Consider the following 22,671-nt stretch of genomic DNA (forward strand, 5'->3'; position numbering starts at 1 on the left):
ACTCAGACTCGGGGCACTCAGCGTCCCAACTGCCAGCCCAATGCTCGCTTCTGGGTCATCATCGTTAATCATCTCGTAAAACAGCAGCCTCTCCATCTGGGAACCAAAGCTGTACACACATAAGTCACACATTTTTTAGAAGGTTTATTTTATGTATTTGAAGGGCAGAAGCCCATATGGGATGCTGGCATTGCTGGTGGTGGCTTTACCCACTACACCACCACGCTGGCCCCAACACATTTGGTTTTAGCTTTGTGCAGTGGCAGTATCGTCGCCAATGAGGTTTATCCGAGGCATGATTATTGCTAATTGTAAACTTTTCCCAATACCCTGCCATGATGACTTGAAACACATTTGGTTACATTTGGTTTACAGACTGATGGCCCAGACTTTGAAGAGCTGGGTCACAGGACTTTTTTCTTTTATTAAGTCCCTCTCTAAAAAGATCAATTGCTTCACTGTGGATAAATGGAAACCTTGACTTAGGGGCTATTGGATTTAAAACCGGAGGGTGCCTTTAACTGTGCCACCTGGAGACACCCTAGGTGAGGGTCTGAGATCCCCACGGTGGCAGTGGCAGGTGGGGCAGGGGAGGCAGAGGAGTCTAGGAGACACAGTGTGTGGTGGGGGTCAGGTTTCTGCTTTGTCTGGCACCTCGCTCTGTCTGTTTAACTTTAGCTTGTGTTTTTGGCATATTCTGCCTTTCTTTTACTCAAAGATCATTGCCTAACGTTAATAGATCTTGGTTACCTGTCAGGCAGTACCCATGTGCATCTTTCCATCAGTTGAGGTGAAGCTCGGACAACGAGCAGTGGCCACTGATGGTCAGACACTGGCCTTCTGTCACTTGGAGCAGAGGTCAGCACCACTTGATACAGGCAGAGACAATGAATGAATACTGTCAGGGTTGTTGCTGGGGTACAGGAGGGTAAGCTGCCGCCTGCCCGCGATACCGGCATCAGGTGTGAGCGCTCGTTCAAGCCTCAGCGCTCCTCCCCCCTCCAGCTCCCTGCTAACGCACCTGGGAAAGCAGCAGGTGAATGGCCAAGTGCCTGGGCCCCTGCAGCCACATGGGAGACCCAGATGGAGTTCTAGGCTCCTGGCTGCAGCCTGGGCCAGTCCTGGCCAACACAGCCATTTGGGGGAGTGAACCAGAAGTTGGAAGATCTCTCTCTCCCTCTCTATGCGTTTCAAATAAATAAATCTTTAAAACAAAAACGAGCAATTTTACTGAGTGGATTTAGTTTCCAGGAAAGATGCGTGCACAGGATTAGAAAGAACAGAGAAGCAACACGCACCTGACTGATGGAGGCGGAGGTGGGATTCCGCTGCCCCTCCTCATGCTCTCCTGTTCCTCTGACGAGGTGTCCGGTGGGCGCAGTCCTCCTATTGTGACCATACGCAGCCCCCCATGCCGTGCCCGTGTTGGGGTCGGTGGCATCTGGGAGCCCCCTGAATGTTGTAGTGCCAAGGGCAGCACCCGCAGGGCAACTTTTATAGACCTTAGAGGGAGAGGCAGCTGCACAGGGCCGCTGAACCTCTGCAAGACACGATGCGCCCAGCACGGCGCTCTCCCGTCTCCTGCTGACTTCCTGTTTGCTGGTTGCAGGACAAGTGGGATGGTTCCTCCCCCACACCCAGGGAAGGAGTGCCCCACCCCATGCAGCTTCATCCCCATCTGAAACTGTGCACACGAGAGATTTGCCTTCCGGAAAACTAGAATGTGCCCAGAATGACCCCTTACGGCAACCACTTCTCCAGAAATTGTTCTTCCCTCCGACGACCAGAAAGGGAGAGGGAGAGGCAGTTACAGACCGCGAGAGGAAGAAACAGAGAGAAAGGTCTTCCATCCGCTGGTTCACTCCCCAGATGGCCGCAATGGCCGGAGCTGCGCCGATCCGAAGCCAGGAGCTTCTTCCCGGCCTCCCTTAGGGGTATAGGGGCCCAAGGCCTTGGGCCATCTTCTACTGCTTTCCCAGGCCACAGCAGAGAACTGGATTGGAAGAGGAGTAGCAGGGACTAGAACCGGCGCCCACATGGGTTACTGGCACTGCAGGCAGAGGATTAACCTACTGTGCCACAGCGTCGGCCCTGGGAGAGAGTTTTAAGAAGAGCTCTGAGCGCTGAGCATCAGTGTCAATCAACCAGCCCCACCCTACCTCCCTCTGAGCAGTGGCTTCCCTGGAGCTGCTACCCAGTGACCTTGAACCTGAGACTCTGCTGAACCTCCATGTGGAGAGCTCGAGCTTGTGGATGAGCTGGGCGCTTCCCTGGCAGGAAGGTAAGGTGGACAGCACGGACGGAGCCGGAGAGATTCCAGGGCCCAGCCAGGGAGGGCTTCCGTTTCCCACGGTGACCTCAGGAAGGAAAGGCAGAAGGTAGGCCGCGTCAACGTGAACCATGAACTTGGTATGGAAGGCTGTTGGGCTGGGATATTGGTGGTTTCCATGAAGATGAGACATTGAGTGTCAGACTCTGCATAGGCACTATACCAAGTGTAAACCCATCCCTCTAGAGGGTGCCCATCGCCATCCCCCGTCTACCGATGGGCATGTGGAGGCTCTGAGGAGCCGCCTAGCGAGCCTAGTCATGCAACTGGCAAACAGTCGATCCAGCTTGCTGTGTTTGACCCGCAAGCTCACGTTTGCAAACGTGGTGCTGGGAAGACTGGAGCATTCCTGAGGGCCAGGGAAGGGAGTGAAAGGGTTCAGGAGCCGGGAATCTCCAGAGCGCGGAGCCTGGGCTCCGGGCGAAGCGGGCTTGCCTGGCCGAGCTCTCGGCTCGCGTTATCTCAGGGCTGCAGCTGGCTCGAGCGCTTCTGTTTCTCGAAGTTCGCCAAGTCACTGTGACAGGTAACCTTGGCTGCGGTGCCCAGTTGTTTGGTCAAATGCCAGCCTCCGGCGGCGGGGAGGAAGTTTTCAGAGGAGAGGAGCTTCTGAATCAGTCACTCTGGTGAGCCTGCAGGACACAGGCGGGCTGTGGGTACTCAGTACACGGCCTCGGTCCTGAGGCTGGGGTTCCCCAAAGAAGAAGGGAGCTGGCCCGGAGTCTGCGGGGTCCCCACACTCGTGCCTGCGGCCTTGGCTCCTGCCCGGATTTCCAGCCCGACGCTCGCCCCGTGAATGCTGGACTTCAGAGCCAGCGCAATGCGGGAGCCAATTCCTGAGAAGAAAACTCTGTCTGCAAGTACATCTCCCACCGCCCTGTTCCTCATCTAGCGCAGAAGCAGAGGACGCAGGTGGCGCTTCCACAAGGCTCATCAGCGCGTAAGGAAAGTCACGAACGGCAAACGTCGGACCTCCTCGGCCATGCGCTGTTTGGGTCTCGTCTTGAATCCCAGCTCCCGTGGACCGGGTCGCTCACGCCATCTTCTCTGTGCTTGGTAGACTCAGCCCAGCCCCCAGCACCCACCTCTCACTGCTGCACACATTCTGTGAGTGGCAGGAGGCTTTGGACATGTTAACACGTGTGTTCACTGTCTTCCCTTTTCCTTCTGATTCCCATCTTCTTTGCCTCCAGGGTCGTCTGGATTTCTCGAGAAGCCCTCCGTCTCTTTGAAAGGCGAGTCCCGGGGTGGAGGGGTCTTTGGGACTGCCGTGGACAGTGGGGTCTCCCTGCCATCCAGGGCAAAGGGACACAGGTGTGCTGTTCCGGAAGGTGGGGCTGGCACTGCCCTCTGGCCCCTCTGTACCATCTCCTACAAGGCTGGGCTGTCCACATCTCTGTGAGGAGTACCACCCCCAAAGCACATGCTTGGACAGCATGGAAGCCAGGCAGAGAGGAGCCAAGGGCTCATCAGGTAGCCAGAAAGGGCAGGACCAGGCGCCTCCTGGTTCCCGTTACTGCAAAATCTCCAATCCTCATCCTCTCCTGATCCTACAAATAATGAGCATGGATCTCCAGGCAGGGGACTGGGTTGGGATCAGAGTTGGATTGAAGTCAACGGAAAGAAAATTCTTCCTTCACACACATAGGGTGAGGGGAAAGAGGGGGAGAGGGAGAGGGATACACACATGTACAGGAAGCGCTTCAAACTCTGGCCTTGGGGACGTTTGTGTAGACCTGACCGATGGACATCTGTAGCCTTGGGGGCATTTGTGTAGACCTGACCGATGGACATCTGTAGCCTTGGGGACGTTTGTGTAGACCTGACCGATGGACATCTGTAATCTGCAAGTCCAGGGCTCAAAAGTCTGATGTGCAGAAGTCAGAGCACGGACTCAGAGAGCTTTGGTTTTGGGAACGTAGGGGATTTCTGGTTTTTCAATTAGGTACACTCAAGCTACACACACACACGTGTGCAACATGAACACACATATGAAACTTACATGTGCACACACATGATGTATCTGGCATGCACTAGGGCTCATTCTTTCTATACTGGCCAGGATGGTGAGGGCAGAGGAACAGGAGGTTGTGGAAATGTGGCTAGAGTGATTTCAACTTGATTTTAATTTGATTTGTCCTTTTAGTATATCTAAATTTCATAAAATAAATACATATTTTTATGATGCAACTAACATTTTAGATATTTTTTCAAAGATTCACTTATTTGAAAGTCAGAGTTACAGAAAGAGAGGAGAGACAGAGAGAGCGATCCTCCATCCCCTGGTCCACTCCCCTAATGACCACAATGACCTGGGCTGTGCCAGGCCGAAGCCAGGAGGCAAGAGCTTCCTCCAGGCCACCCATGTCAGTGTACGGGCCCAAGCACTTGGGCCATCTTCCACTGCTTTCCCAGGTACATTAGCAGGGAGTCGGATCGGAAGTGGAGCAGCTGGGACTCGAATCAGTGCCCAGATGGGGTGCTGGCATGCAGACAGTGGCTTTACCAGCGCCAGCCCCTAAACATTTGTTTTAAGGTACTGTGTTGCAACACAAAGTGATCTTCATGGTATGCAAAGTTAGAGAAGAAATGTTTGGTATAGGCATTTTTAAAAAGCAAAATAAAAATACCTCCATCTAAATTAAAGCACATACAACCATCTATAGAGAAAAAATTAGAAGGAAAGAGGCAAAAAGGATATTACTAGTGGGGGACAACTTCGTACTTTGCCTTCTGAAATTAAGAAGCTTTTTTTTTTTTGACAGGCAGAGTTAGACAGTGAGAGAGACAGAGAGAAAGGTCTTCCTTTTTGCCGTTGGTTCACCCCCCAAATGGCGACTACGTCTGGCGCTGTGCTGATCTGAAGCCAGGAGCCAGGTGCTTCCTCCTGGTCTCCCATGGGGTGCAGGGCCCAAGGACTTGGACCATTCTCCACTGCCTTCCTGGGCCATAGCAGAGAGCTGGCCTGGAAGAGGAGCAACCAGGACTAGAACCCGGCACCCATATGGGATGCTGGCACTGCAGGAGGAGGATTAACCAAGTGAGCCATGGCACCGGCCCCAAGAAGCTATTTTAAGGACTGTATATGACTTTTTAAAAGACAGCACCATGCAAGGAATTTAATTATTTTCAATAGTCTCTGGACACCAGTACTCTCGCACGAATACGCATTTTATAAGCTTGCCTCTCTAGCTGACTGTTTTCTGTTTAGACTGTCAAGTAGTGTGGGCGTCAAGTCGTTCTGCCTGGTCTTTCCTAGATGAAGATTTCCTCAAAGTAGAACTAGGGACTGGCGTTGCTAACAGCGGGGTGAGTGGCTGCCTGTGACACCAGCATTCTGTAGGGCACTGATTTGAGTCCTGGCTGCTCCAGTTCTGATCCAGCTCCCTGCTAATGCACCTGGGAAAGCAGCAGAAGATGGCCCAAGTGCTTGGGCCCCTGATACAGCTCCAGGCTCCTTGCTTTGGTCTGGCCCCGTCACGACTGTTGTGGCCATTTGGGAAGTGAACCAACAAAGGAAAGTCTCTCTCTCTCTCTCTCCCTTTCTCTTTCTCCCTTTCTCTCTCTCTCTCTGTCTCTGACTCTGCCTTTCAGATAATAAGTAGATCTTTTAAAAAGGCAGAAATGGTTTTAAAATCCTTTCTTTCTCTGGCCACAGACACTACACCTTACTCATTCATGGACCAAAATAAAGTGGGGGGAGCTGAGGGAGGGGAGGGCTTGGGCTGCACAGGCAGGGTTAGGCCTCTGGGGTGACTGAACTAAGAGTCCACGAATGACCACATGTGGCTCTTGTGATGTGAAACTCTCCGAGGCCCCAGCCGGGACGAGGCATGGACTGTGCAGCGCCTGAGGCCCCGCCCCCGTCTGCAAACCAATGACACCTGCTGCAGGTGTGCTGCGATTGCTCCTTCGCCGCCTGGCCTCCCCTCCTCCTCCTCGGCACGGGGGTCCCTGCGGTGCTGGGGGCTGGGGGGAAGATCGGCGCATTCCAGCCATCTGCTGCCGCCCGAGGCTGCCTGCCACCACCGATGCCTGGACGCCTCACCCGGGATTTGCCCTGGGAAGGCGAGGTGAGGCTAAGGTGCCGTAGGTGGTTCTGTTGATCTTGTAGGTGAACACTGACATTTGTTTCTGGGGCCCTTTGGAGCTCCCCGCACATCTGGGCTTCCTCCTGGTCTCATCTCCCTGATGAATATGAAGTGTCGCTTGCTTCTGCACGGCCAGTGGACACGGGCTCCCTATGGTTTCAGGAATGGCCCCACGCACGCGGGACCTGTGAAATCCTTCTAGCCTAGCAAGAGCCCAGCGCAGCCTTTACAGCCCTGCTGTGCCTCTACTGCGATTCTTAATCACGTTCCACTTGCACGTGTGCCTCGTGAGAGAGGTTGGACAGGAGAACAGAACGATGCTGGGCGGCGGATGCCGGTATCCACACGGGCGTGGGCCCGTGCGCTGGGGCAGCACCGCCATGGGCCTGGTGGCCTGGCCAGGTGTGCAGCTACATGCAAGGCCACAGGTGGCTGAGTCCCGTGGCCGTGGCACCAGGGACAGCAACAGCAGAATCGGCAGCAGCATTGACAGCGACCACGGCCGTGGGAGGAAGGGCGGGCTCTGCACAGTGCGACGCAGGGCCCCGGGGTGGGAGGCCAGCCTGTGGGTCCCTCCCTAGTCCTGTCCTGGTGGCGTCCACACAGGTCTTCGCCGTCTGGCCTGAATGCCAGGACAGGAAGCGCCGGCGCTCAGCCAGTAAACTTGGTTGTAAACAGTTACAGAAGGAGAGCGCACCGCGGGCTTTGCAATGCAGCAGGTCAGGGGGAGAATTCCACACAGGTCCACCCGGGCATCCGGTCGTAAATCAAACACGAATGGGAAACAGCGGCCCGTGCCGAGGCTCAGATCTGCATCCCTGGAGCCTCCCGGGCCGTGGTCTGCCTCTCCTGCTTTTGCTGCCTAGGTCTCCCCTCTCCCTCCTCCCTGTCTTCCTGGGTGCCAGTCTTTTTTAAGTACCAGGACCATCCAGGCTTGGAGCTGCTTGGTTCTCAGTAAGACGCACAGGAAACAATGGGGGATGCTGTACCCCATCCCCATGGCAGGCTCCCCCGAGCAGGCTGGGGCGTGGGGTGTGGAAGGAGCATAACATAGAGAGTGAAAGAAGGAGATTGCTCGACAAGAACTCTGAAGACCTGTGCCACCAACACTAAAGCCAGCATCCCCAACAGCCCCGCCTCCACCTCCCCACGCACTTGTTTTCTGTGGTAAATGGACCCTTCCCATTTATTTGAGCCATTGAAAATGGTGGCTTCCACGGGGCCGGCACTGTGGTGCAGTGGGTTAAACCACCATTTGTGAGACCAGCATCCCATATGAGCGCCAGTCCCAGTCCCAGCTGCTCCACTTCCCATCCAGCTTCCTGTTAATGCACTTGGAACAGCTGTGGAGGAGGGCCCAAGTGCCTGGACCCCTGCAACCACGTGGGAGACCTGGAGGGGGCTCCTGGCTCCTGGCTCCAGCCTGGCCCAGCCTTGACTGCTGGCAGCTATTTGGGGAGTGAACCAGCAGATGGAAGAGCTCTCTCTTTCTCACTCTCTCTCTCTCTCTGAAACTCTGCCTTTCAAATAAATGTTTTAAAAAAGACAGTGTTGGCTTCCAGGAGAAGTGGGAAAGACACACATGGCTGGCAAAATTCTACTTGTCATCCAGGGCCCAGCTAGGTCACAGGCTGAGCTGATCTGGCCTTGAGTGGCCATCCCCATGCTGCGATCCACACCTTGCACCCGTCCACTCTGACACCCACATTCATCCTCTGAGACAGGTGTGGAATGGACAATTCCGATTCCGGTGTTCACAGAAGGGAGAAACCGTTTTCAGTCCCTCGGTTGGATGCTTGCTTGTTCTTAGGAATAAAGCATCTTTTTTTAAAAAAATTTATTTGACAGGCAGAATTAGTGAGAGAGGGAGAGACAGAGAGAAAGGTCTTCCTTCCGTTGGCTCACTCCCCAAATGGCTGCAATGGCTGGAGCTACGCCGATCCGAAGCCAGAAGCCAGGTGCCTCCTCCTGGTCTCCCATGTTGGGTGCAGGGCCCAAGCACTTGGGCCATCCTCCACTGCCTTCCCGGGCCACAGCAGAGAGCTGGCCTGGAAGAGGAGCAACCGGGACTAGAACCCGGTGCCCATATGGGATGCTGGTGCCGCAGGCAGAGGATTAAACAAGTGAGCCAGAGCGCCAGCCCCATGAATAAAACATCTTAAGTAATTTATTTGCTGTAAGAAGACAACGGTGAAGACGTTACTGGAAGACGCGGATGTAAGAGAGTAGGGAAAGCAGCCAGCAGGTGGCACGTTTCTGAGCGAGCACCAAGCCGCCCACGGACGGCAGGGGTTGGCCCACCCAGACTGGCCCCCAGCCCCAGGCGACCCCTCCGGCGACAGCATCTCGAAGTTTCTCTCCTCGCGAGGCTGACACAGCAGCCCTTCTGAGCGCCTGCGGCAGACACCACGTGGTGCGTGAGTCACAGCCAGGTCCCGCCGAGCCCCTTCCGCACACGGGCATATGCAGTGGCCTGTGCCCAGCCTCCAGGCCGGGCAGCCCCGCTCTCGGGCACTGGGGAGGGCCGTGCGTCTCTCGGCATCCAGCTAAGCCTGCAGCCACACCCGGAGGGATCTGCTTCTTAAAATCTTGCTTGGTCCTCGCTGCCTGACACCTGCCTTGCTGTGCTCACCAAACTCTCTAAGCCCGTGGAGCAGCAGGTGGCTCCGGGGGACGTGACCTGAACCCCTCCAAGGTCACCTAAGCTGGGGAGAGGGCCAGCGGTGTGTGCCTGGAGCACGGGGACCGTGAACTAGGCCTGCACTGCACAGCCAGGCCTGGGAGCCTCGGGCTGTGTTCCCTGCACCCACCAGCTGCTGTCTGCGCTGTGTCCTCCAGAGCGGCCACCCAGGCTCCCGTGCCCGCGGTGTGCTGGGAGCGGCCCCGTGCGGCTCCCCAGGGGCCTTATGTGCAGGTTCACGTCCATTGCCATGGCTGCAGCGGCTCCCAGCTCACAACCCTGCACCTAGGCAGCAACAAGTCACGGACAGCCACAGGAATGGGGCCGCGGGACGCTTCCGCAGGGCCGGCCGGCCGGCTGCTCTTGCGTCCCCAGGCTGCCGAAGATGACTCCCAAGTGCACCCTACGCCTGCGCCCCCACTGCAGACCGCTCGGGGTGGGAGAGCTGGTTTGCAGGACGCTATCTTAAAGGGAGAGTGTCCATTTTCCCCCCGAAGTTGCAGTCACTTCCTTCAAGACGTATCTGCTTCAGTCCCCACACTTCCTCCTGATCACAGGACGCCTTCCAACGTCTTCTTGCTATTAGACAGTTCACTGGGCGAGGGCAGGGGCCAGGCCAGGCTTGCTCGCTGTCAGATCCTTCACACAGCCATGTAGGAGACGCTCAGGACACAAGAAAGAGCGAATGCTGTAAAAAAAAAAAAATAGTTTCTACTTTGGTGAAACAAACCAGGGCACAGATTAGTGGAGTGATTCCACCACGCAGGGCTGAGAACAGAGGCGCAGTCGCCTGGCTGGGTTCAGGCTACCTGCTGGGGGAGGGGCGCCTCAGACCCAGGTTTCCACGCACGAGACTTGATTTCAGCCTGGAAGAGGCACACGCAGGCATCAGAGGCAATTCAGATGCAGACGGTGCCGGCGCCCTCTTCCTCAAAAGCCCGACTGATGAGGCCACGAGAAGAGTCTGAGATGCACAGAAATGACAGCGGTCCCGGCCCCGCGCCCGCCGCACCTGGCGGCTGCGGGTTCCCAACCGCTGCCGTGATTGTAATCACATTTCCACGATGAGACTTCCTGCCGCAGATGGAGAGCCAGACCTCGGCACCTGCCTCCTCCAAGGACACTCTCGCTCCACACGCTTCCCACGGAAGTCCCTGTCTCCCCGCTTTCTCGGGCTGGCTTCCCTCTCTAGGTGAATGCCAACCTTGTTCCTGTTTCCGAGCCTGACACCTGGGCGTCACTTGCTCTCTGGCCTCCCTCACTGGTCCCACCGCTCAGATGCCTCTCCACCCCCCCTCTCCACGGCTGTAGCTAGTGTCTGGGTCCCTGACCTGGGCTCACTCAGTCCCCACTGTGCCTGGACCTTCTGAGCCTTCTGGTCAACCCCTCCTCTGCCCCCCTCCATCCTGCTCCATGGATGTCTTCCCAGAAGGCAGAGCTGGACATGGCCATCACTTGTGTGTGTGTGTGTACATTTTTAAAAACATTTATTTTTTATTTGAAAAGCAAAGTGATGGGGAGAGAGAGAGAGAGAGAGAGAGAGAGAGACTTGCCATCTGCTGCTCCCTCCCCAAATATGCCTCAGTGGCTGGGTCTCCCATGTGGGTGACAGGGGCCCCAGCACTTGGGCCATCTTCTGTCGCTATCTCAGGCACATTAGCAGTGGGCTGCATGGGAGGCAGAGCAGCCAGAACTCGAACCAGCACTCCGAGGTGGGGTGCTGGCGTGGCAAGCGGTGGCTTTACCGGCTGTGCCAAGATGCAGGTACCTCATCACTCTGTTGATAATCCTCCAGAAGTTTCCCATTCTTTGGTGAATAAAGTCAAACTCCGTGTCGTGCCACACATATCCCTCCATAATGTGGCTCGTTTACTTCAGCGCCTACAATAGCCATGGCTCTTCCATTGCGCACACACACACACACACATGCAATGCATACACATGCATGTGCACACGCATGCATACAAACATGCATGCACACACATACACACACATGTGCACATGCATGTACACTTGGAAGGCAAGGCCCAGTCTTGTCCGTCTTTGTATCTCCAGCACCAGGGCAGATCCTGGCACAGGGTAGGGGCGCCTCCTGATGCCGAATGAACGGGCAGTAAATGACCGAGTGCTTTGCTCCCAAAACTGAGGCCAAGGGAGATGGACTACCTCGCATCACGGCTGGAAACCAAAGACATGGTTCGCAGCAAGAGCAGTAACCATATCCTGAGTTTAGCCTACTCAGATAATAATTATTGAGACAAAAATCTTGCTTTTGCCTAATGATTTCAAACCAGTACCCTGGAGGAATGATGGGATGATGACGGAAAAGATGTCAACCAAGCTGCATAGCCATTTCTGGTTGTCAGGAGCATCCCCTGAGTCACTGGGTCCTTCAGGCAGAGGAAGATGGCAAAATATTTATATGTGTGTAAGCTATGCCCCAGCCTCATAACCAGCAGTCTGTGAAAACAGATGACTCATCAACGGGAAGGCTTAGCAGCCGGGACTGAATTCATTACCAGATGGGCAGAGTGATGACGAGAAACCGGAGGTTCTGTGCAGAGCGGTTTGGAGGACGCGTTACCTGCTGGTTACTAACGGGGACTGGAAACCAGAGATGAAGACACACTGGATGGAATAAGACATTTCTTTGCTTCAGCGTTTCAGGGCTGGGAGAGGCCGTGAAGGGGCACATCCGGCAGTTCTCATCGGGGTGCGGGCACACACTGGGATTCCCAGGCAGTCGAAAGGAGGGACCATCTTCAACGACACAGTAGAAACTACACTTTCCCTGGGAGATCTGAGAACCAAAGCTGCCCAAATTGGGCCTTGTCAGGGAAGCGCCTCCACGGTCAGCATGAATCACAGGACAGGAGACAGAAAATCGGGGCTGGCGCTGGGGCGTAGCTGGTAAAGCCGCTGTCTCTGGTGCTGGCGACTCATGTGGGCGCTGGTTCAAGTCCTGGCTGCTCCACTTCCAATCCAGCTCCCTACTTGGGGCTTGGGAAAACAGTAGAAGATGGCCCAAGTCCTTGGGCCCCTGCACCCACCTGGGAGACCAGAAAGAAGCTCCTGGCTCCTGGCTTCAGATCAGCCGAGCTCTGGCCATTGCAGCCATTGGAGAGTGAACCAGCAGATGGAATACCCCTCTCTCTCTCTCCATCTTTCTCTCTGTAACTCTGCCTTTCAAATAAATAAATAAATCTTAAGACAAAAGAGACAGAAAATCACAGGTTTGCCCCATTATTTCATCCCAAGAAGGAAGAAAGTAGGGCTACTATTGCGGCCGAGCAGGTTAAAGCACTGCTTCGGAGCCCACATCCCATATCGAAGCGCCGGTTCAAGTCCTGGATCCTCCACTTCCGACCCCGCTTCCTGCTAATGTGTCCAGGAAGGCAGCGGACAATGGTCCACATTCTTGGGTCCCTGCCACCCACATAGGCGACCCAGATGGAGTTCCAAGATCCTGGCTTTAGACCAGTGTGAACCAGTGGGTGGGAGATCTATTTTTCTGTCTCCCTTTCTCTGTCTTTTAAATAAATAAATCTTTAAAAAATATGTAAGATAAAGAAAATCTTTAAAAAGATATGAATGACCAAAACCAAAATGTCACAGTTGTCCCCTGTCACCAGGACCCAGGTCTCCACCCTGCAACTCAAGGCTCTTTTTCTCCCGTGGGCTGGTCTTCGCGTGGTTCTTACCCGCATCCCACAGCTAGGATATGAACAACTCCAAGTTTCCACAGCATTCCCAGGGTTTGGAGGATGGGGGTGGGGTATGGAGTCTTGGAGCGCTCAGCTACTTCTGTGGCAAATTTATAACAGTGTAACATTAATTAATGTCTTATCAATTATCAAGGAGATACAATTTTTTAAAAAAATATTTGTTTATTTATATTTATTTAAAAGGCAGAATCACACACACAGAGAGAAACAGAATGAGAGATCTTCCGTTTGCTGGTTCACTCTCCAAATGGCTGACACAGCTGAAGCTGGGCTGGTCTGAAGCCAGGAGCCAGGAGCTTCTTCTGGGCCTCCCAGGATGAAGCTCCTGGCTGCTGGCTCCTGGCTGCTGGCTCCTGGCTCCGGCCTGGCACAGCCCTTTCTGTTGCAGCCATCTGGATGGCTCTCTCCCTCTCTCTCTGTGTCTTTCCCTCTCTCTGCATAACTCTGACTTTCAAATAAATAAATAAATAAATCTTTAAAAGACCAAAAGCAGGGATCTCCCGGGAGCATCACTTGGCTTCTTCTCTAAACAGACCAACCTTTGAGTCCTGTCGGCCAGAGACAGGCTCTTTGGGGGTTTCCTCCTGTGTAACTTCCTCCACACTGTTGGCTCATTCTAAGGTGTACGTGAGGATGCTTCAAAAAGTTCACGGAAAATGGAATTGAAAGCCAAGTCTTCTTGGTGCAAGAAGTGTTTGAAATTCGTGCATAGCATTTTCATGCCGCGCGTTTTCCACGAACTTTTTGAAGATCCTGTGTAACTAGCAGAGCCAATGGCTGTGCCTATCTTCAGCCACAAATCCCCGAGTCTCCCGGATTAACCCAGACTGGCCAGAAAAACCGCAGTGTGGCCAAAAATGGGCTGTGAGGAGCTGGAGGAGAGAAACCGACTCTTCCAGCCACAGAGGACCTGGGGTTCCGGCCTCCGCCTGCACCTGCCTGTCCTGACCCATCTGCCTGGAAGCAGGGAGGGCGGTGGGACAGGGGCTGAGCCCGGGTCTATTCTGGGCGCGGGCTTTGGGGGCAGGGCGGTGGGACAGGGGCTGAGCCCGGGTCTTTCCTGGGCGCGGGCTTTGGGGGCAGGGCGGTGGGACAGGGGCTGAGCCCGGGTCTTTCCTGGGCGCGGGCTTTGCTCCAGTGCTCACGGGGCTATGGTTCGACCATCCGACCTGAGAGGCCCAGGACGAAGAGTGTGCCGTGCAACACGGCAGCTCCATGGTAACACAGGTGCCGCTCCGCACAACCTATTCTGCACCCCTACAGGAGCCCCGTGAGGTTTTCCTCTTCGCCTCTCAGCCTGCTGCTGCTTAGGTTTGCATTCTCCAAGGCAGGGCCGTAACCACTGGTCTATCTGACAGGGCCCGTGCCAGGGTGCTGCTCACACACATACTGAACGTGTGACGATGACCATGGTGAGGACTGCAGGGTCCCCTTCCACAGGAACACTCGGCCTACCCGCGCAGTCCATTCTAACAGCAGATTCCCTATTTAGTCCCTGCTGGCCAAGAGAGAAGAGAAGCGGGAAAAAAAAAAACAAAAAACCAAAAAACAAAAAAACTAACGGTTTGTTGCTCCCTGTCTTTTTAACATGAAGACAGAGTTCTCACTTCTTGCCCTTAAGCAACCGAAACTTACAACCCCCCCCCAACCACCCCCCCACCCCCCCACCCCCCTGGTCAGGATGGCAGCCAGCCTGACAGCTTTCTCATTGCTATGCACCAAGAGCGTGTCTAACCAGAGCTGTCAGGGAGCTCCCAGCCTGGAAGTTTCCATCTCAGCCTTGTGTCTGGGTTGGAAACTTGGGGAGCTCAGGGGCGAGCCAGAAGCCTGCATGGTGTTCCCCAAACCAGGAGACCCCAGGGCATTCCTTGCCCTCTCGGCTTAGAAGAGGGAGGAGCCAATGTGAAAGGGGCTTGGGGGAACACGCTCAAGTGCCCCCCGCCCGCCTGGGTCGTTCTGCAGCGGGTTCCGAGACCGAGCGAGGGGCAGTGCCGTGGTGGGGCTTCTGCACACAGCTGAACATGCAGTGCTGACACCTCGCAGGAGCGGACTGGAACTCAGCACTGTCCACGCTGTCTGCGTCCAGGACCTGTGATGGGTCCATGCCCACGGGCAGGGTGGCGCTGGCATTGACGGAGATGGGAGCACAAAGGCCACAGGCTGGGTGCTGGCCTGCCGGGCAAGTGCAGTGCCGCCAGAGAGGCTTTTCCTGCAGCCCTGCGGTGGAGGCCAGGATGCTGGTCCTCTGAGTGATGGGGGTGAAACCGCCACCCCAGCCACAGCACTGACTCGGGCTGCTGGGAGCCTGCACCAACCGACAGGGGCAGCTGCTGTCAGGAAAGCCACGAAGGCCCGCGTGGTGCTGTTTCCGGGGGTGCGTGACTCACTGCGTCACCACATTTCAGGCAGGTGAACATGCTTGTGGCTGCTGATACGTCGTGTGCGTTGACACATGACACCTAAGGAAGGCATGTCATCGATTCCTGATTTGGGACATAACGATGAGGTGGATAATATTCATTTTTTTAAATACCACTCTGGCTAAATAAAAACTGGGTTGTTTTTGAAAGAATATGGGTTTGGAAGGGGCCCAGATGATTCGAGGAGGGAGCCCAGATGTCCTGGTTCTGCCCCTAGGGCACAGATGGGGTGGTGCCTATCATTTGGGGAAAGGATGCACAAGGCTCAGCAGCTCTTCTAAAATGGTGGTTATTTTCCTGTCTGCTCCTTCCTGTAGGGTGAGAGCGGGAAGGGGGTTGGGAATAAGGGGAGGGGGGAGTAAGAAGCCCCTGCCCCAAGGACAGGCTTTGGAAAGGTGGGGCTCCCCCACCCAGCCCCCAGGGGAAGCCAGCTCTGCAGGGGACTCCGGGCAGAGGGATGGAATATGTGTGCACTGCGTGAGGACAGCTCCTGGCCCTCACCTCTGGAGGCTGGCTCTGTAAGGGCTCATGGAGCTGGGAGCAGACTTCCCGCTTAGGGACTGGTGTGCTCACTTCTGAGATGGCCTCCTGCCCCAGGGCACTCAGGGTTCACCCTGCTCCAACAAGCAGGTGGATCACGTGCACCACCCGTGGCTCCCGAGGGAAGGAGGGGGAATGTCCAGGAAGGGTCGCCCTTGGCAGTTCAGGCCCAGGCCAAACCATTAGGAGACCGCGGCCAGCCTTAGTGACTTGACTTCCGGCGGTGGAAGAATCCTTGCAGGGGGCCAGCTTCTGTCCCTGAGAAGCACCTTGGTCCCACAGGCACGCCTGGACCACGGCAGCCAGCACACGGCTGCCCCCTTCAGAGCCCCAGACCCAGAGCCGCACAGGGGCTTGGTCTACTGTGCTGGGTCCCACTACAGAGCTGGCTTCAGAAGGGTTACAGCCTCCAAGCCTAAGCCCAACAGGGAAGAAACCATGATTGATTAGTGATGTCTACTGCTAGTGGAGGTGGGTTGACTAGTGATGTCTGCTGCGTGTGGAGGTCGAGGTGTGGTGTTGCATATTAATATGTCATCCACCATTCCCAGCATGAAGGCGGGATGTTTTTCTAAAAACTCCTTCATCCAGCTAATTCGAGCCTGGGGAACATTTATAGCATTTTGATTTTATTGAAAGCTCAGGTGCAGCAAAAGGGAAGCAAACTGAATTGCATGTTACTGGGGAGGCTGGCCCACAACGAGGGAGCGGGCTCACTCTGCAGGTGGACAGAGCCTTTCTCCCTTGCAGCTGGGCTGCTTCCAGGTGGTTGGCGTCACGGTCACAGTCTAGGCTAGGGACACCCTGGGCTCCCTCCTGGCCAAAGCGTCCCTCCCGGACTCTGGTTTGCAGGGCCAGTCTCCTTTCTGAAGGTTATTCACTTTGGAAGCACATAATACCTTTCGAGGGGGCCCGACCTGTAGACATCATAGGCCATTGCACCATCAAGGGGACCAGGATGGCCGTGGAGATGGGGAACGGGTCTGTTTTGCTGGCCATTGACGGGCTGCCTGGAGTTCCAGGCCTCTCACTCATGGGCCCCAGTGTGGCTCACAACCAAGCCCACACGGACATGGGGTGGGGAGGCCTGCAGAAAGGAACCATGGCAATAAAGCGAGGAGAGGGAAGTCAGCTTATGAGTCTGCCATGCTGAGCCCAGTGCTAGACGACTTCAGGGCATTATGTTCTTAGTTCTCTCTGCAGGCGTGGGAGCATGTGCTAATCTGCTGGGGCTACGTGGCCAGCTCTGGGCATTTCCACCACACAGGCTTGTCTTCCCACGGTTCCGGAGGCTGGAAGTCTGAGACCGAGGTCCGGCAGGGTTGGGTTTTGGTTTCCCCGAGGCCTCTCTCCCTGGCTTGCAGGTGCGATCCTCTCCTTGTTTCTTCACATGGTCCTTCCCCCCCCCACACACTGTGTGTGTCTGTGTCCTCATCTCTTCTTGAAGGACACCAGTCAGGTGGATTTGCCCCCCATGACCTCAGTGACCTCTTTCAAGGCCCTGTCTCCAAATTCAGCCACACTCTGAGCTACTGGGGGTCAGGACTTCAATGTATGAGTGTTGGGGGGGCACCAGTCAATCCCTAACAGACAGTTGGAATAGCCCTTCGATGGCTTAAATAGGATACGGCACCCAAACCCAGACAGGCACTTCAAGCTTAAACCCCAAAGTCTTGTCCTGTATTTTCTCTAAAGATTTATTTATTTATCTGAAAGGCAGAGTTACAGAGAGAGAGAGAGAGAGAGAGAGAGAGACAGATCCTCTATCCACTGGTTCACTCTCCAGATGGCTACAATGGCCAGAACTGGGCCAGGCCAGAGTCAGAAGCCCAGAACTCCATCTGGGTCAGGACTTGAACTGGCACTCATGTGGGATGCTGCTGTGGTAGGTGGTGGCTTAACCCACTGTACCACAATACCAGCCCCGTAGGCTCCAAAGCCTATGTTAAAGATGCCTAAGAGGGCAGTTAGGAGGTGGGCCTAGTGGGAGTCCTTGGGTCCTTGGAGGAGGGCTTGGGAGGCAATTCTTGCGGGCCCAGCTCTGCCCTCCCCGCCTCCCAGCTCACTGCATGACCCTCCTTCCGTGTGTTCTGCCAATGCCACACTCTGCCCTTACCCCATTGGCTGCACCGGTGGGACTTGCCTGATCCTGGGCTGTGGACTTCCAAACTGTGAGCTAAAATCACCTTTTCCTTCCTAAGTAGCTTCTGGCGGGTATAGTGATGCCAAGCTGACTACTGTAAATCCTATTTTATAGATGTAGCAGCTGATGCCAGCAGTCAGTACGCAGCACATGGGGCTGGCATTGGGGCATAGTGGGTAAGGCTCGCCCATGACATCGGCGTTCCTCATAGGTGCTGATTCGCTGATTCGTGTCCCAGCTGCTCCACTTCCAATCCAGTTCCCTGCTAATGGCCTGGGAAAGCAGCAGAAGAAGCCCAAGTACTGGGGCCTCTGTCAACCACCTGGGAGACCAGGAAGAAGCTCCTGGCTCCTGGCTTTGGCTTGGTCCAGTCCTCGCTATTGTAGCCATCTGGGGAGTGAACCGGTAGATGGAAGATCTCTCTCTCTGCCTCTCCCTCTCTCTCTGTAATTGCTTTTCAAATAAATAAATCTTTTTTTTTTCTTAAAAGAAGGTAGGTAGTGGTGAGGAATGCCTTGTTCCATCCACTCCTGTTCGAATCTTTCAAGTTCTCACGATGCAGCGTACCTTCTAATGGGGGTCACGGGGGAGCTGTTAGTCACCAGTCAACTTCCAAGAGAGACACAGCAAAGAAGGAAAGTTTTCATAGCAGAGCAAGTGTCACAATAAAAATACACCCTCCCAGGCACCTCGTGCACCCAGCACTTGAAGTAGAGCGCGGGGGTGGCGACCGGGGCTGCTGGAGGAGTCGGGGTGGTATTTTACAACATTGTCACAAGAGCTTGTGTTGGCCTGGCAGGATGCCTTTTCCAATTCTGTCTCTCCTGGCTCCGATTTTAAAACAGACAGAAAACGAATACGTCCCGCTGCCCTGAAAACAGCTTTGACTCACAGCCCCATGATTTGGAGAAATCTTCCCGCAGTTAGGCCCACGTCTCCGCGCGGCTGGAGGACTTGATGGAGCCAACACGTTGAACTCGATCTTCAAAGCTGAGTGAGTACAATGGATCAGAGGTCGAACCGTCGCTTCCCCACACCCACTGGTTCTGCGTGCTGGGATTCAACCAACCGTGGGTCAACCATAGGAAAAAAAAATCATTGCGTCTGTCCTGAACATATACATTCTTGATTTTTTAAAAAAGATTTATTTTATTGATTTGAAAGGCAGAGTGACAGAGAAAGAGACAGAGACGAAAGGTTTCGCCGTGCTCCTAGTCAGTACTCCCTGCACAACATACCGTAGCAGCCATTCACAGAGCACTGACATCCTGTTAGGTAGCACAAGCCATGCAGAGACGCCTGGGGCGTGCACAGGGGGCTGCGTGCAAGTCCCACGCCTGGGGTGTGCACAGGGGGCTGCGTGCAGGTCCCACGCCTGGGGCGTGCACAGGGGGCTGCGTGCAGGTCCCACGCCTGGTGTGCACAGGGGGCTGCGTGCAGGTCCCACGCCTGGGGCGTGCACAGGGGGCTGCGTGCAGGTCCCACGCCTGGTGTGCACAGGGGGCTGCGTGCAGGTCCCACGCCTGGTGTGCACAGGGGGCTGCGTGCAGGTCCCACGCCTGGGGGCGTGCACAGGGGGCTGCGTGCAGGTCCCACGCCTGGGGTGTGCACAGGGGGCTGCGTGCAGGTTCCACGCACAGAGCACACTATTTTATACAAGGCACTTGAGCATCCTTGGGTTTTGCTAAACAATGTGGGTCCTGGAATCAGTTTCTCGCAGACACTGAGAGGTGACTGAGCTTAGTTCTGTGTGCTGGACACAGCGACCTCTGCCCCTACCAACCAGTCCCCTTCCCCTCCCACCCGTGTGCACTGCACCTGCATTACGACAGAATAATCGTTCTCAAGGTCTCCAGGAAAACACGCACATTCTCTGGCTTCACCTGAAAGAAGCAGGAGACCTAGGGTTGAACTAGGAACCAGTATTTTTAAAATCCAGATCCCTTTGTTGTTTTTAATATTTAAAATTTTGGTAAAGGGCACATAACATAGACTTTACCACCTGAAACATTTCTTTTAAAGATTTATTTATGTATGTGTGTATTTGACACACACACACACACAGAGAGAGAGAGAGAGAGAGAGAGAGAGAGAGAAAGATAATCTTCCATCTGCTGGTTCACTCCCCAAATGGCTGCAACAGCCAGGGCTGGGCCAGGCTGAAGCCAGGAGCCAGGAGCTCCATCAGGATCTGCCATGTGGGTAGCAAGGCCCGAGCCCTTGAGCCGTCTTGCGCCGTCTCCCAGGAGTATCGAGCTGGATTTGAAGTGGAGTAGCCCACCCCCACACGCGGTGCTGGAGTCCCAAGCCCCAGTTTAACCCTCTGTGCCACAGGCCTGCCCAGGAGTCTGCTTTTACAGGGGTCTCAGGGCCTCCAAGGTGTGCTGCTCAGGGATAGGAAAACGCAAAAAGATTTAAATGTGTGCAAACCCATCTGATGTGTAGCCGAGTAATGCTGAGTCGTTAAAAAAAATCCCGTTTGACTCGGACTGCCCGAGGGGTGCGGCGGCAGGAATGCCAGAGGATCACTGAGTCCCATTCCGAGTTTGGCTGGACTTCCGAAGCCTGCAGCAGAGGCCAGAGCCTGCGCTTGCCTCGAAGGACCAAGGGCGCTCTCTGCAGTCTGGCAGACCAGGGGAGAGGCTGCTGAGCCACGCCCACCGCAGACAGCGCCAGGGTGGACCTAGGCTGATGCGGGCTGGGGGCCAGGGGGCTCCTGAGGGCCGTCCTAGAGCAGTCAACAGCGCAGGGCTGTGGCCAGGCTTTGCCCCCTGTCCCCAGCCCCAAGATGGTGGAGCTGGGGCTGCCCGAGCAGAGACTGCGCCTCGCTTTCTGAAGGGTGAGTGGCCTAGGGAGCCTGCGGGCCCAGCAGATGCCCCCAACCCGGCCAGATACCAAAGGTGCCCTTGACAGCCGATGGGGGAAGACGCCAGACCCACCCGGCGGCGTGTCCCGAGGTCGTGGAGAAGATCCGTAGTGCATCCAACCCGCGCCCTGGCGAGCAGTCAAAGCAGGTGCCGAGCGGAGAAGCCTCGGGTCAGGATGCGGGGGCGAGCGGGGGCGAGCGGGGCGCTCTCCGTGGGCCGGCGCCTGCAGCCCACGGGTGAACGTGTGTGGGAGAGGACGCCATGCCGTGGACAGACCCTGGCTGCCTCCTCCACCCCGCAGTGTCCCGCAGCCCTGAGGTGGGTGGAGGGAGGGGCAGCTCTTCAATAGGAACATAGATTTTCTTGAATTCACCCTGAATTGTTGAAGGTTCACTTTTTAAGGCTATTTATTTGAGAGAGAGAGAGAGAAAGGAAGAAAGAAAGAGAAAGATCTTTCATCCACTGGTTCACTCTTCAAATGGTCAAAGCCAAAAGCCCAGAACTCCATCTGGGTCCCCCACGTGGGTGCAGGGGTCTAAGCACTTGGACCATCCCCTGCTGCTTTCCCAGGTGCCTTTGCAGGGAGCTGGATTGGAAGTGGAGCAGCTGGGACTCGAACCGGTGCCCATATGGGATGCCTGCATCCAGACCCTCCTCCTCCCTCTTCCTACCCTCCCCCCACTCCTGCTGCCTCTCCCTTGTGGTCCTCCATAAAACAGGGTGGAAACAAGCCCACGGTGCCCTACTAAGACAGAGCTGTTTTCTGGGTGTCTGCTGTCTCTTGCAGGCCTGATAGCAAACTCCACCAGCAGCAGACAGCTGTGGAGGGCCCGGACACCCCAGCTGCCCTGTTTCTTTTCAGCCTCAGGCCCCCTTCTGACCCTCCATATGGCCCCAGTGCCCATGGAGCAAAGCAGGGCACGGACGTCGTTCCGCACACTCCCTGTGAACGTGCGTTCAGCAGCTTTCCCACAACGGCTGACGTGCAGAAGGACAGCTTCCCATGGGAAACTTGCCGTGTCTTAGTAAGCACGCCTGACACAGGACACCCCAAAACTGGCTGGCGGAGCTGCTACAGAACCCCCAACACTGGGTCCGTTTGGTCGATGCCTGGAGAGAGCCAGTCACTGACAACGGGGTGGTGGAAGGAAAGAGGTGTTTACTGCCAGGCGCAGAGCCAGGAGTTGGGGCTAATTCCAGGCTGTCTGAGGAGTCAGGGCAAGGGTCCTTGCAGGGCGAACTTGGGGCTGAGCGGTGCGTGCTCAGCTCCTGTCCAAGTTCCTGGGAGGTGGCCCTCCTTCCGTCAGCGGTGTTGTGTCCCTTCAGGAATTCGGGTGACGGCAATGTGGACCTCGGCCAGCTTAGGGGCTGCGTGCAGACGGCAGGGACTTTCTGCTCTGGGCCTGGAGTTCCTGGAAACGAACCCCTCAAGACAGGACCTCAAGGTGTTATCTATTGAAGAAGCACATGGCCTCGTGGGTCCAGCAGTGAGGGTAGGCAGGGTGGGCTGGGTGGGCTCATGTCAGCAGGTGGCCGATTCGCCAGCACAGAAGCAGAGCGAGAAAACGTGATGCTGAGGGGTAGAGGCTGGGAGAGCCCGGGCCGGATGGTGTTCGGCATGTGCATGCAAGGCTCCGTGTGGGGACCCAGTTTCACATCATTGAATGGGGGAACGTCGGAGGGGTGAGGAAGGCCCTGGAAACAGGGGGTCCCTGGGACCCATCCACTTGGGCCATCTGGTGCCGGTTGTAAGAGAACTATGCCAGCCCACTGAGGGGCTGGCAAGAGGATCATCAAATAAGCAGTTTAAATACTTCCATAGCCAACTCTATTATTCTGGGTTCTGCAGAATTTATAGAAAGCTTTTTTTAGGAAATGT

General features: G+C 55.5%; 1 non-coding gene across 1 annotated transcript; it reads left to right on the plus strand.

Annotated features, from left to right (window-relative positions):
- Positions 1-248: 248 nt before the first annotated feature.
- Positions 249-383, plus strand: LOC133757197 (U4 spliceosomal RNA). Its single transcript, XR_009865576.1, has one exon. It is a non-coding gene; the product is annotated as a U4 spliceosomal RNA (small nuclear RNA).
- Positions 384-22,671: the final 22,288 nt, after the last annotated feature.

This window comes from Lepus europaeus, chromosome 3, assembly GCF_033115175.1.
Source record: "Lepus europaeus isolate LE1 chromosome 3, mLepTim1.pri, whole genome shotgun sequence".
Lineage (NCBI taxonomy): Eukaryota > Metazoa > Chordata > Mammalia > Lagomorpha > Leporidae > Lepus > Lepus europaeus.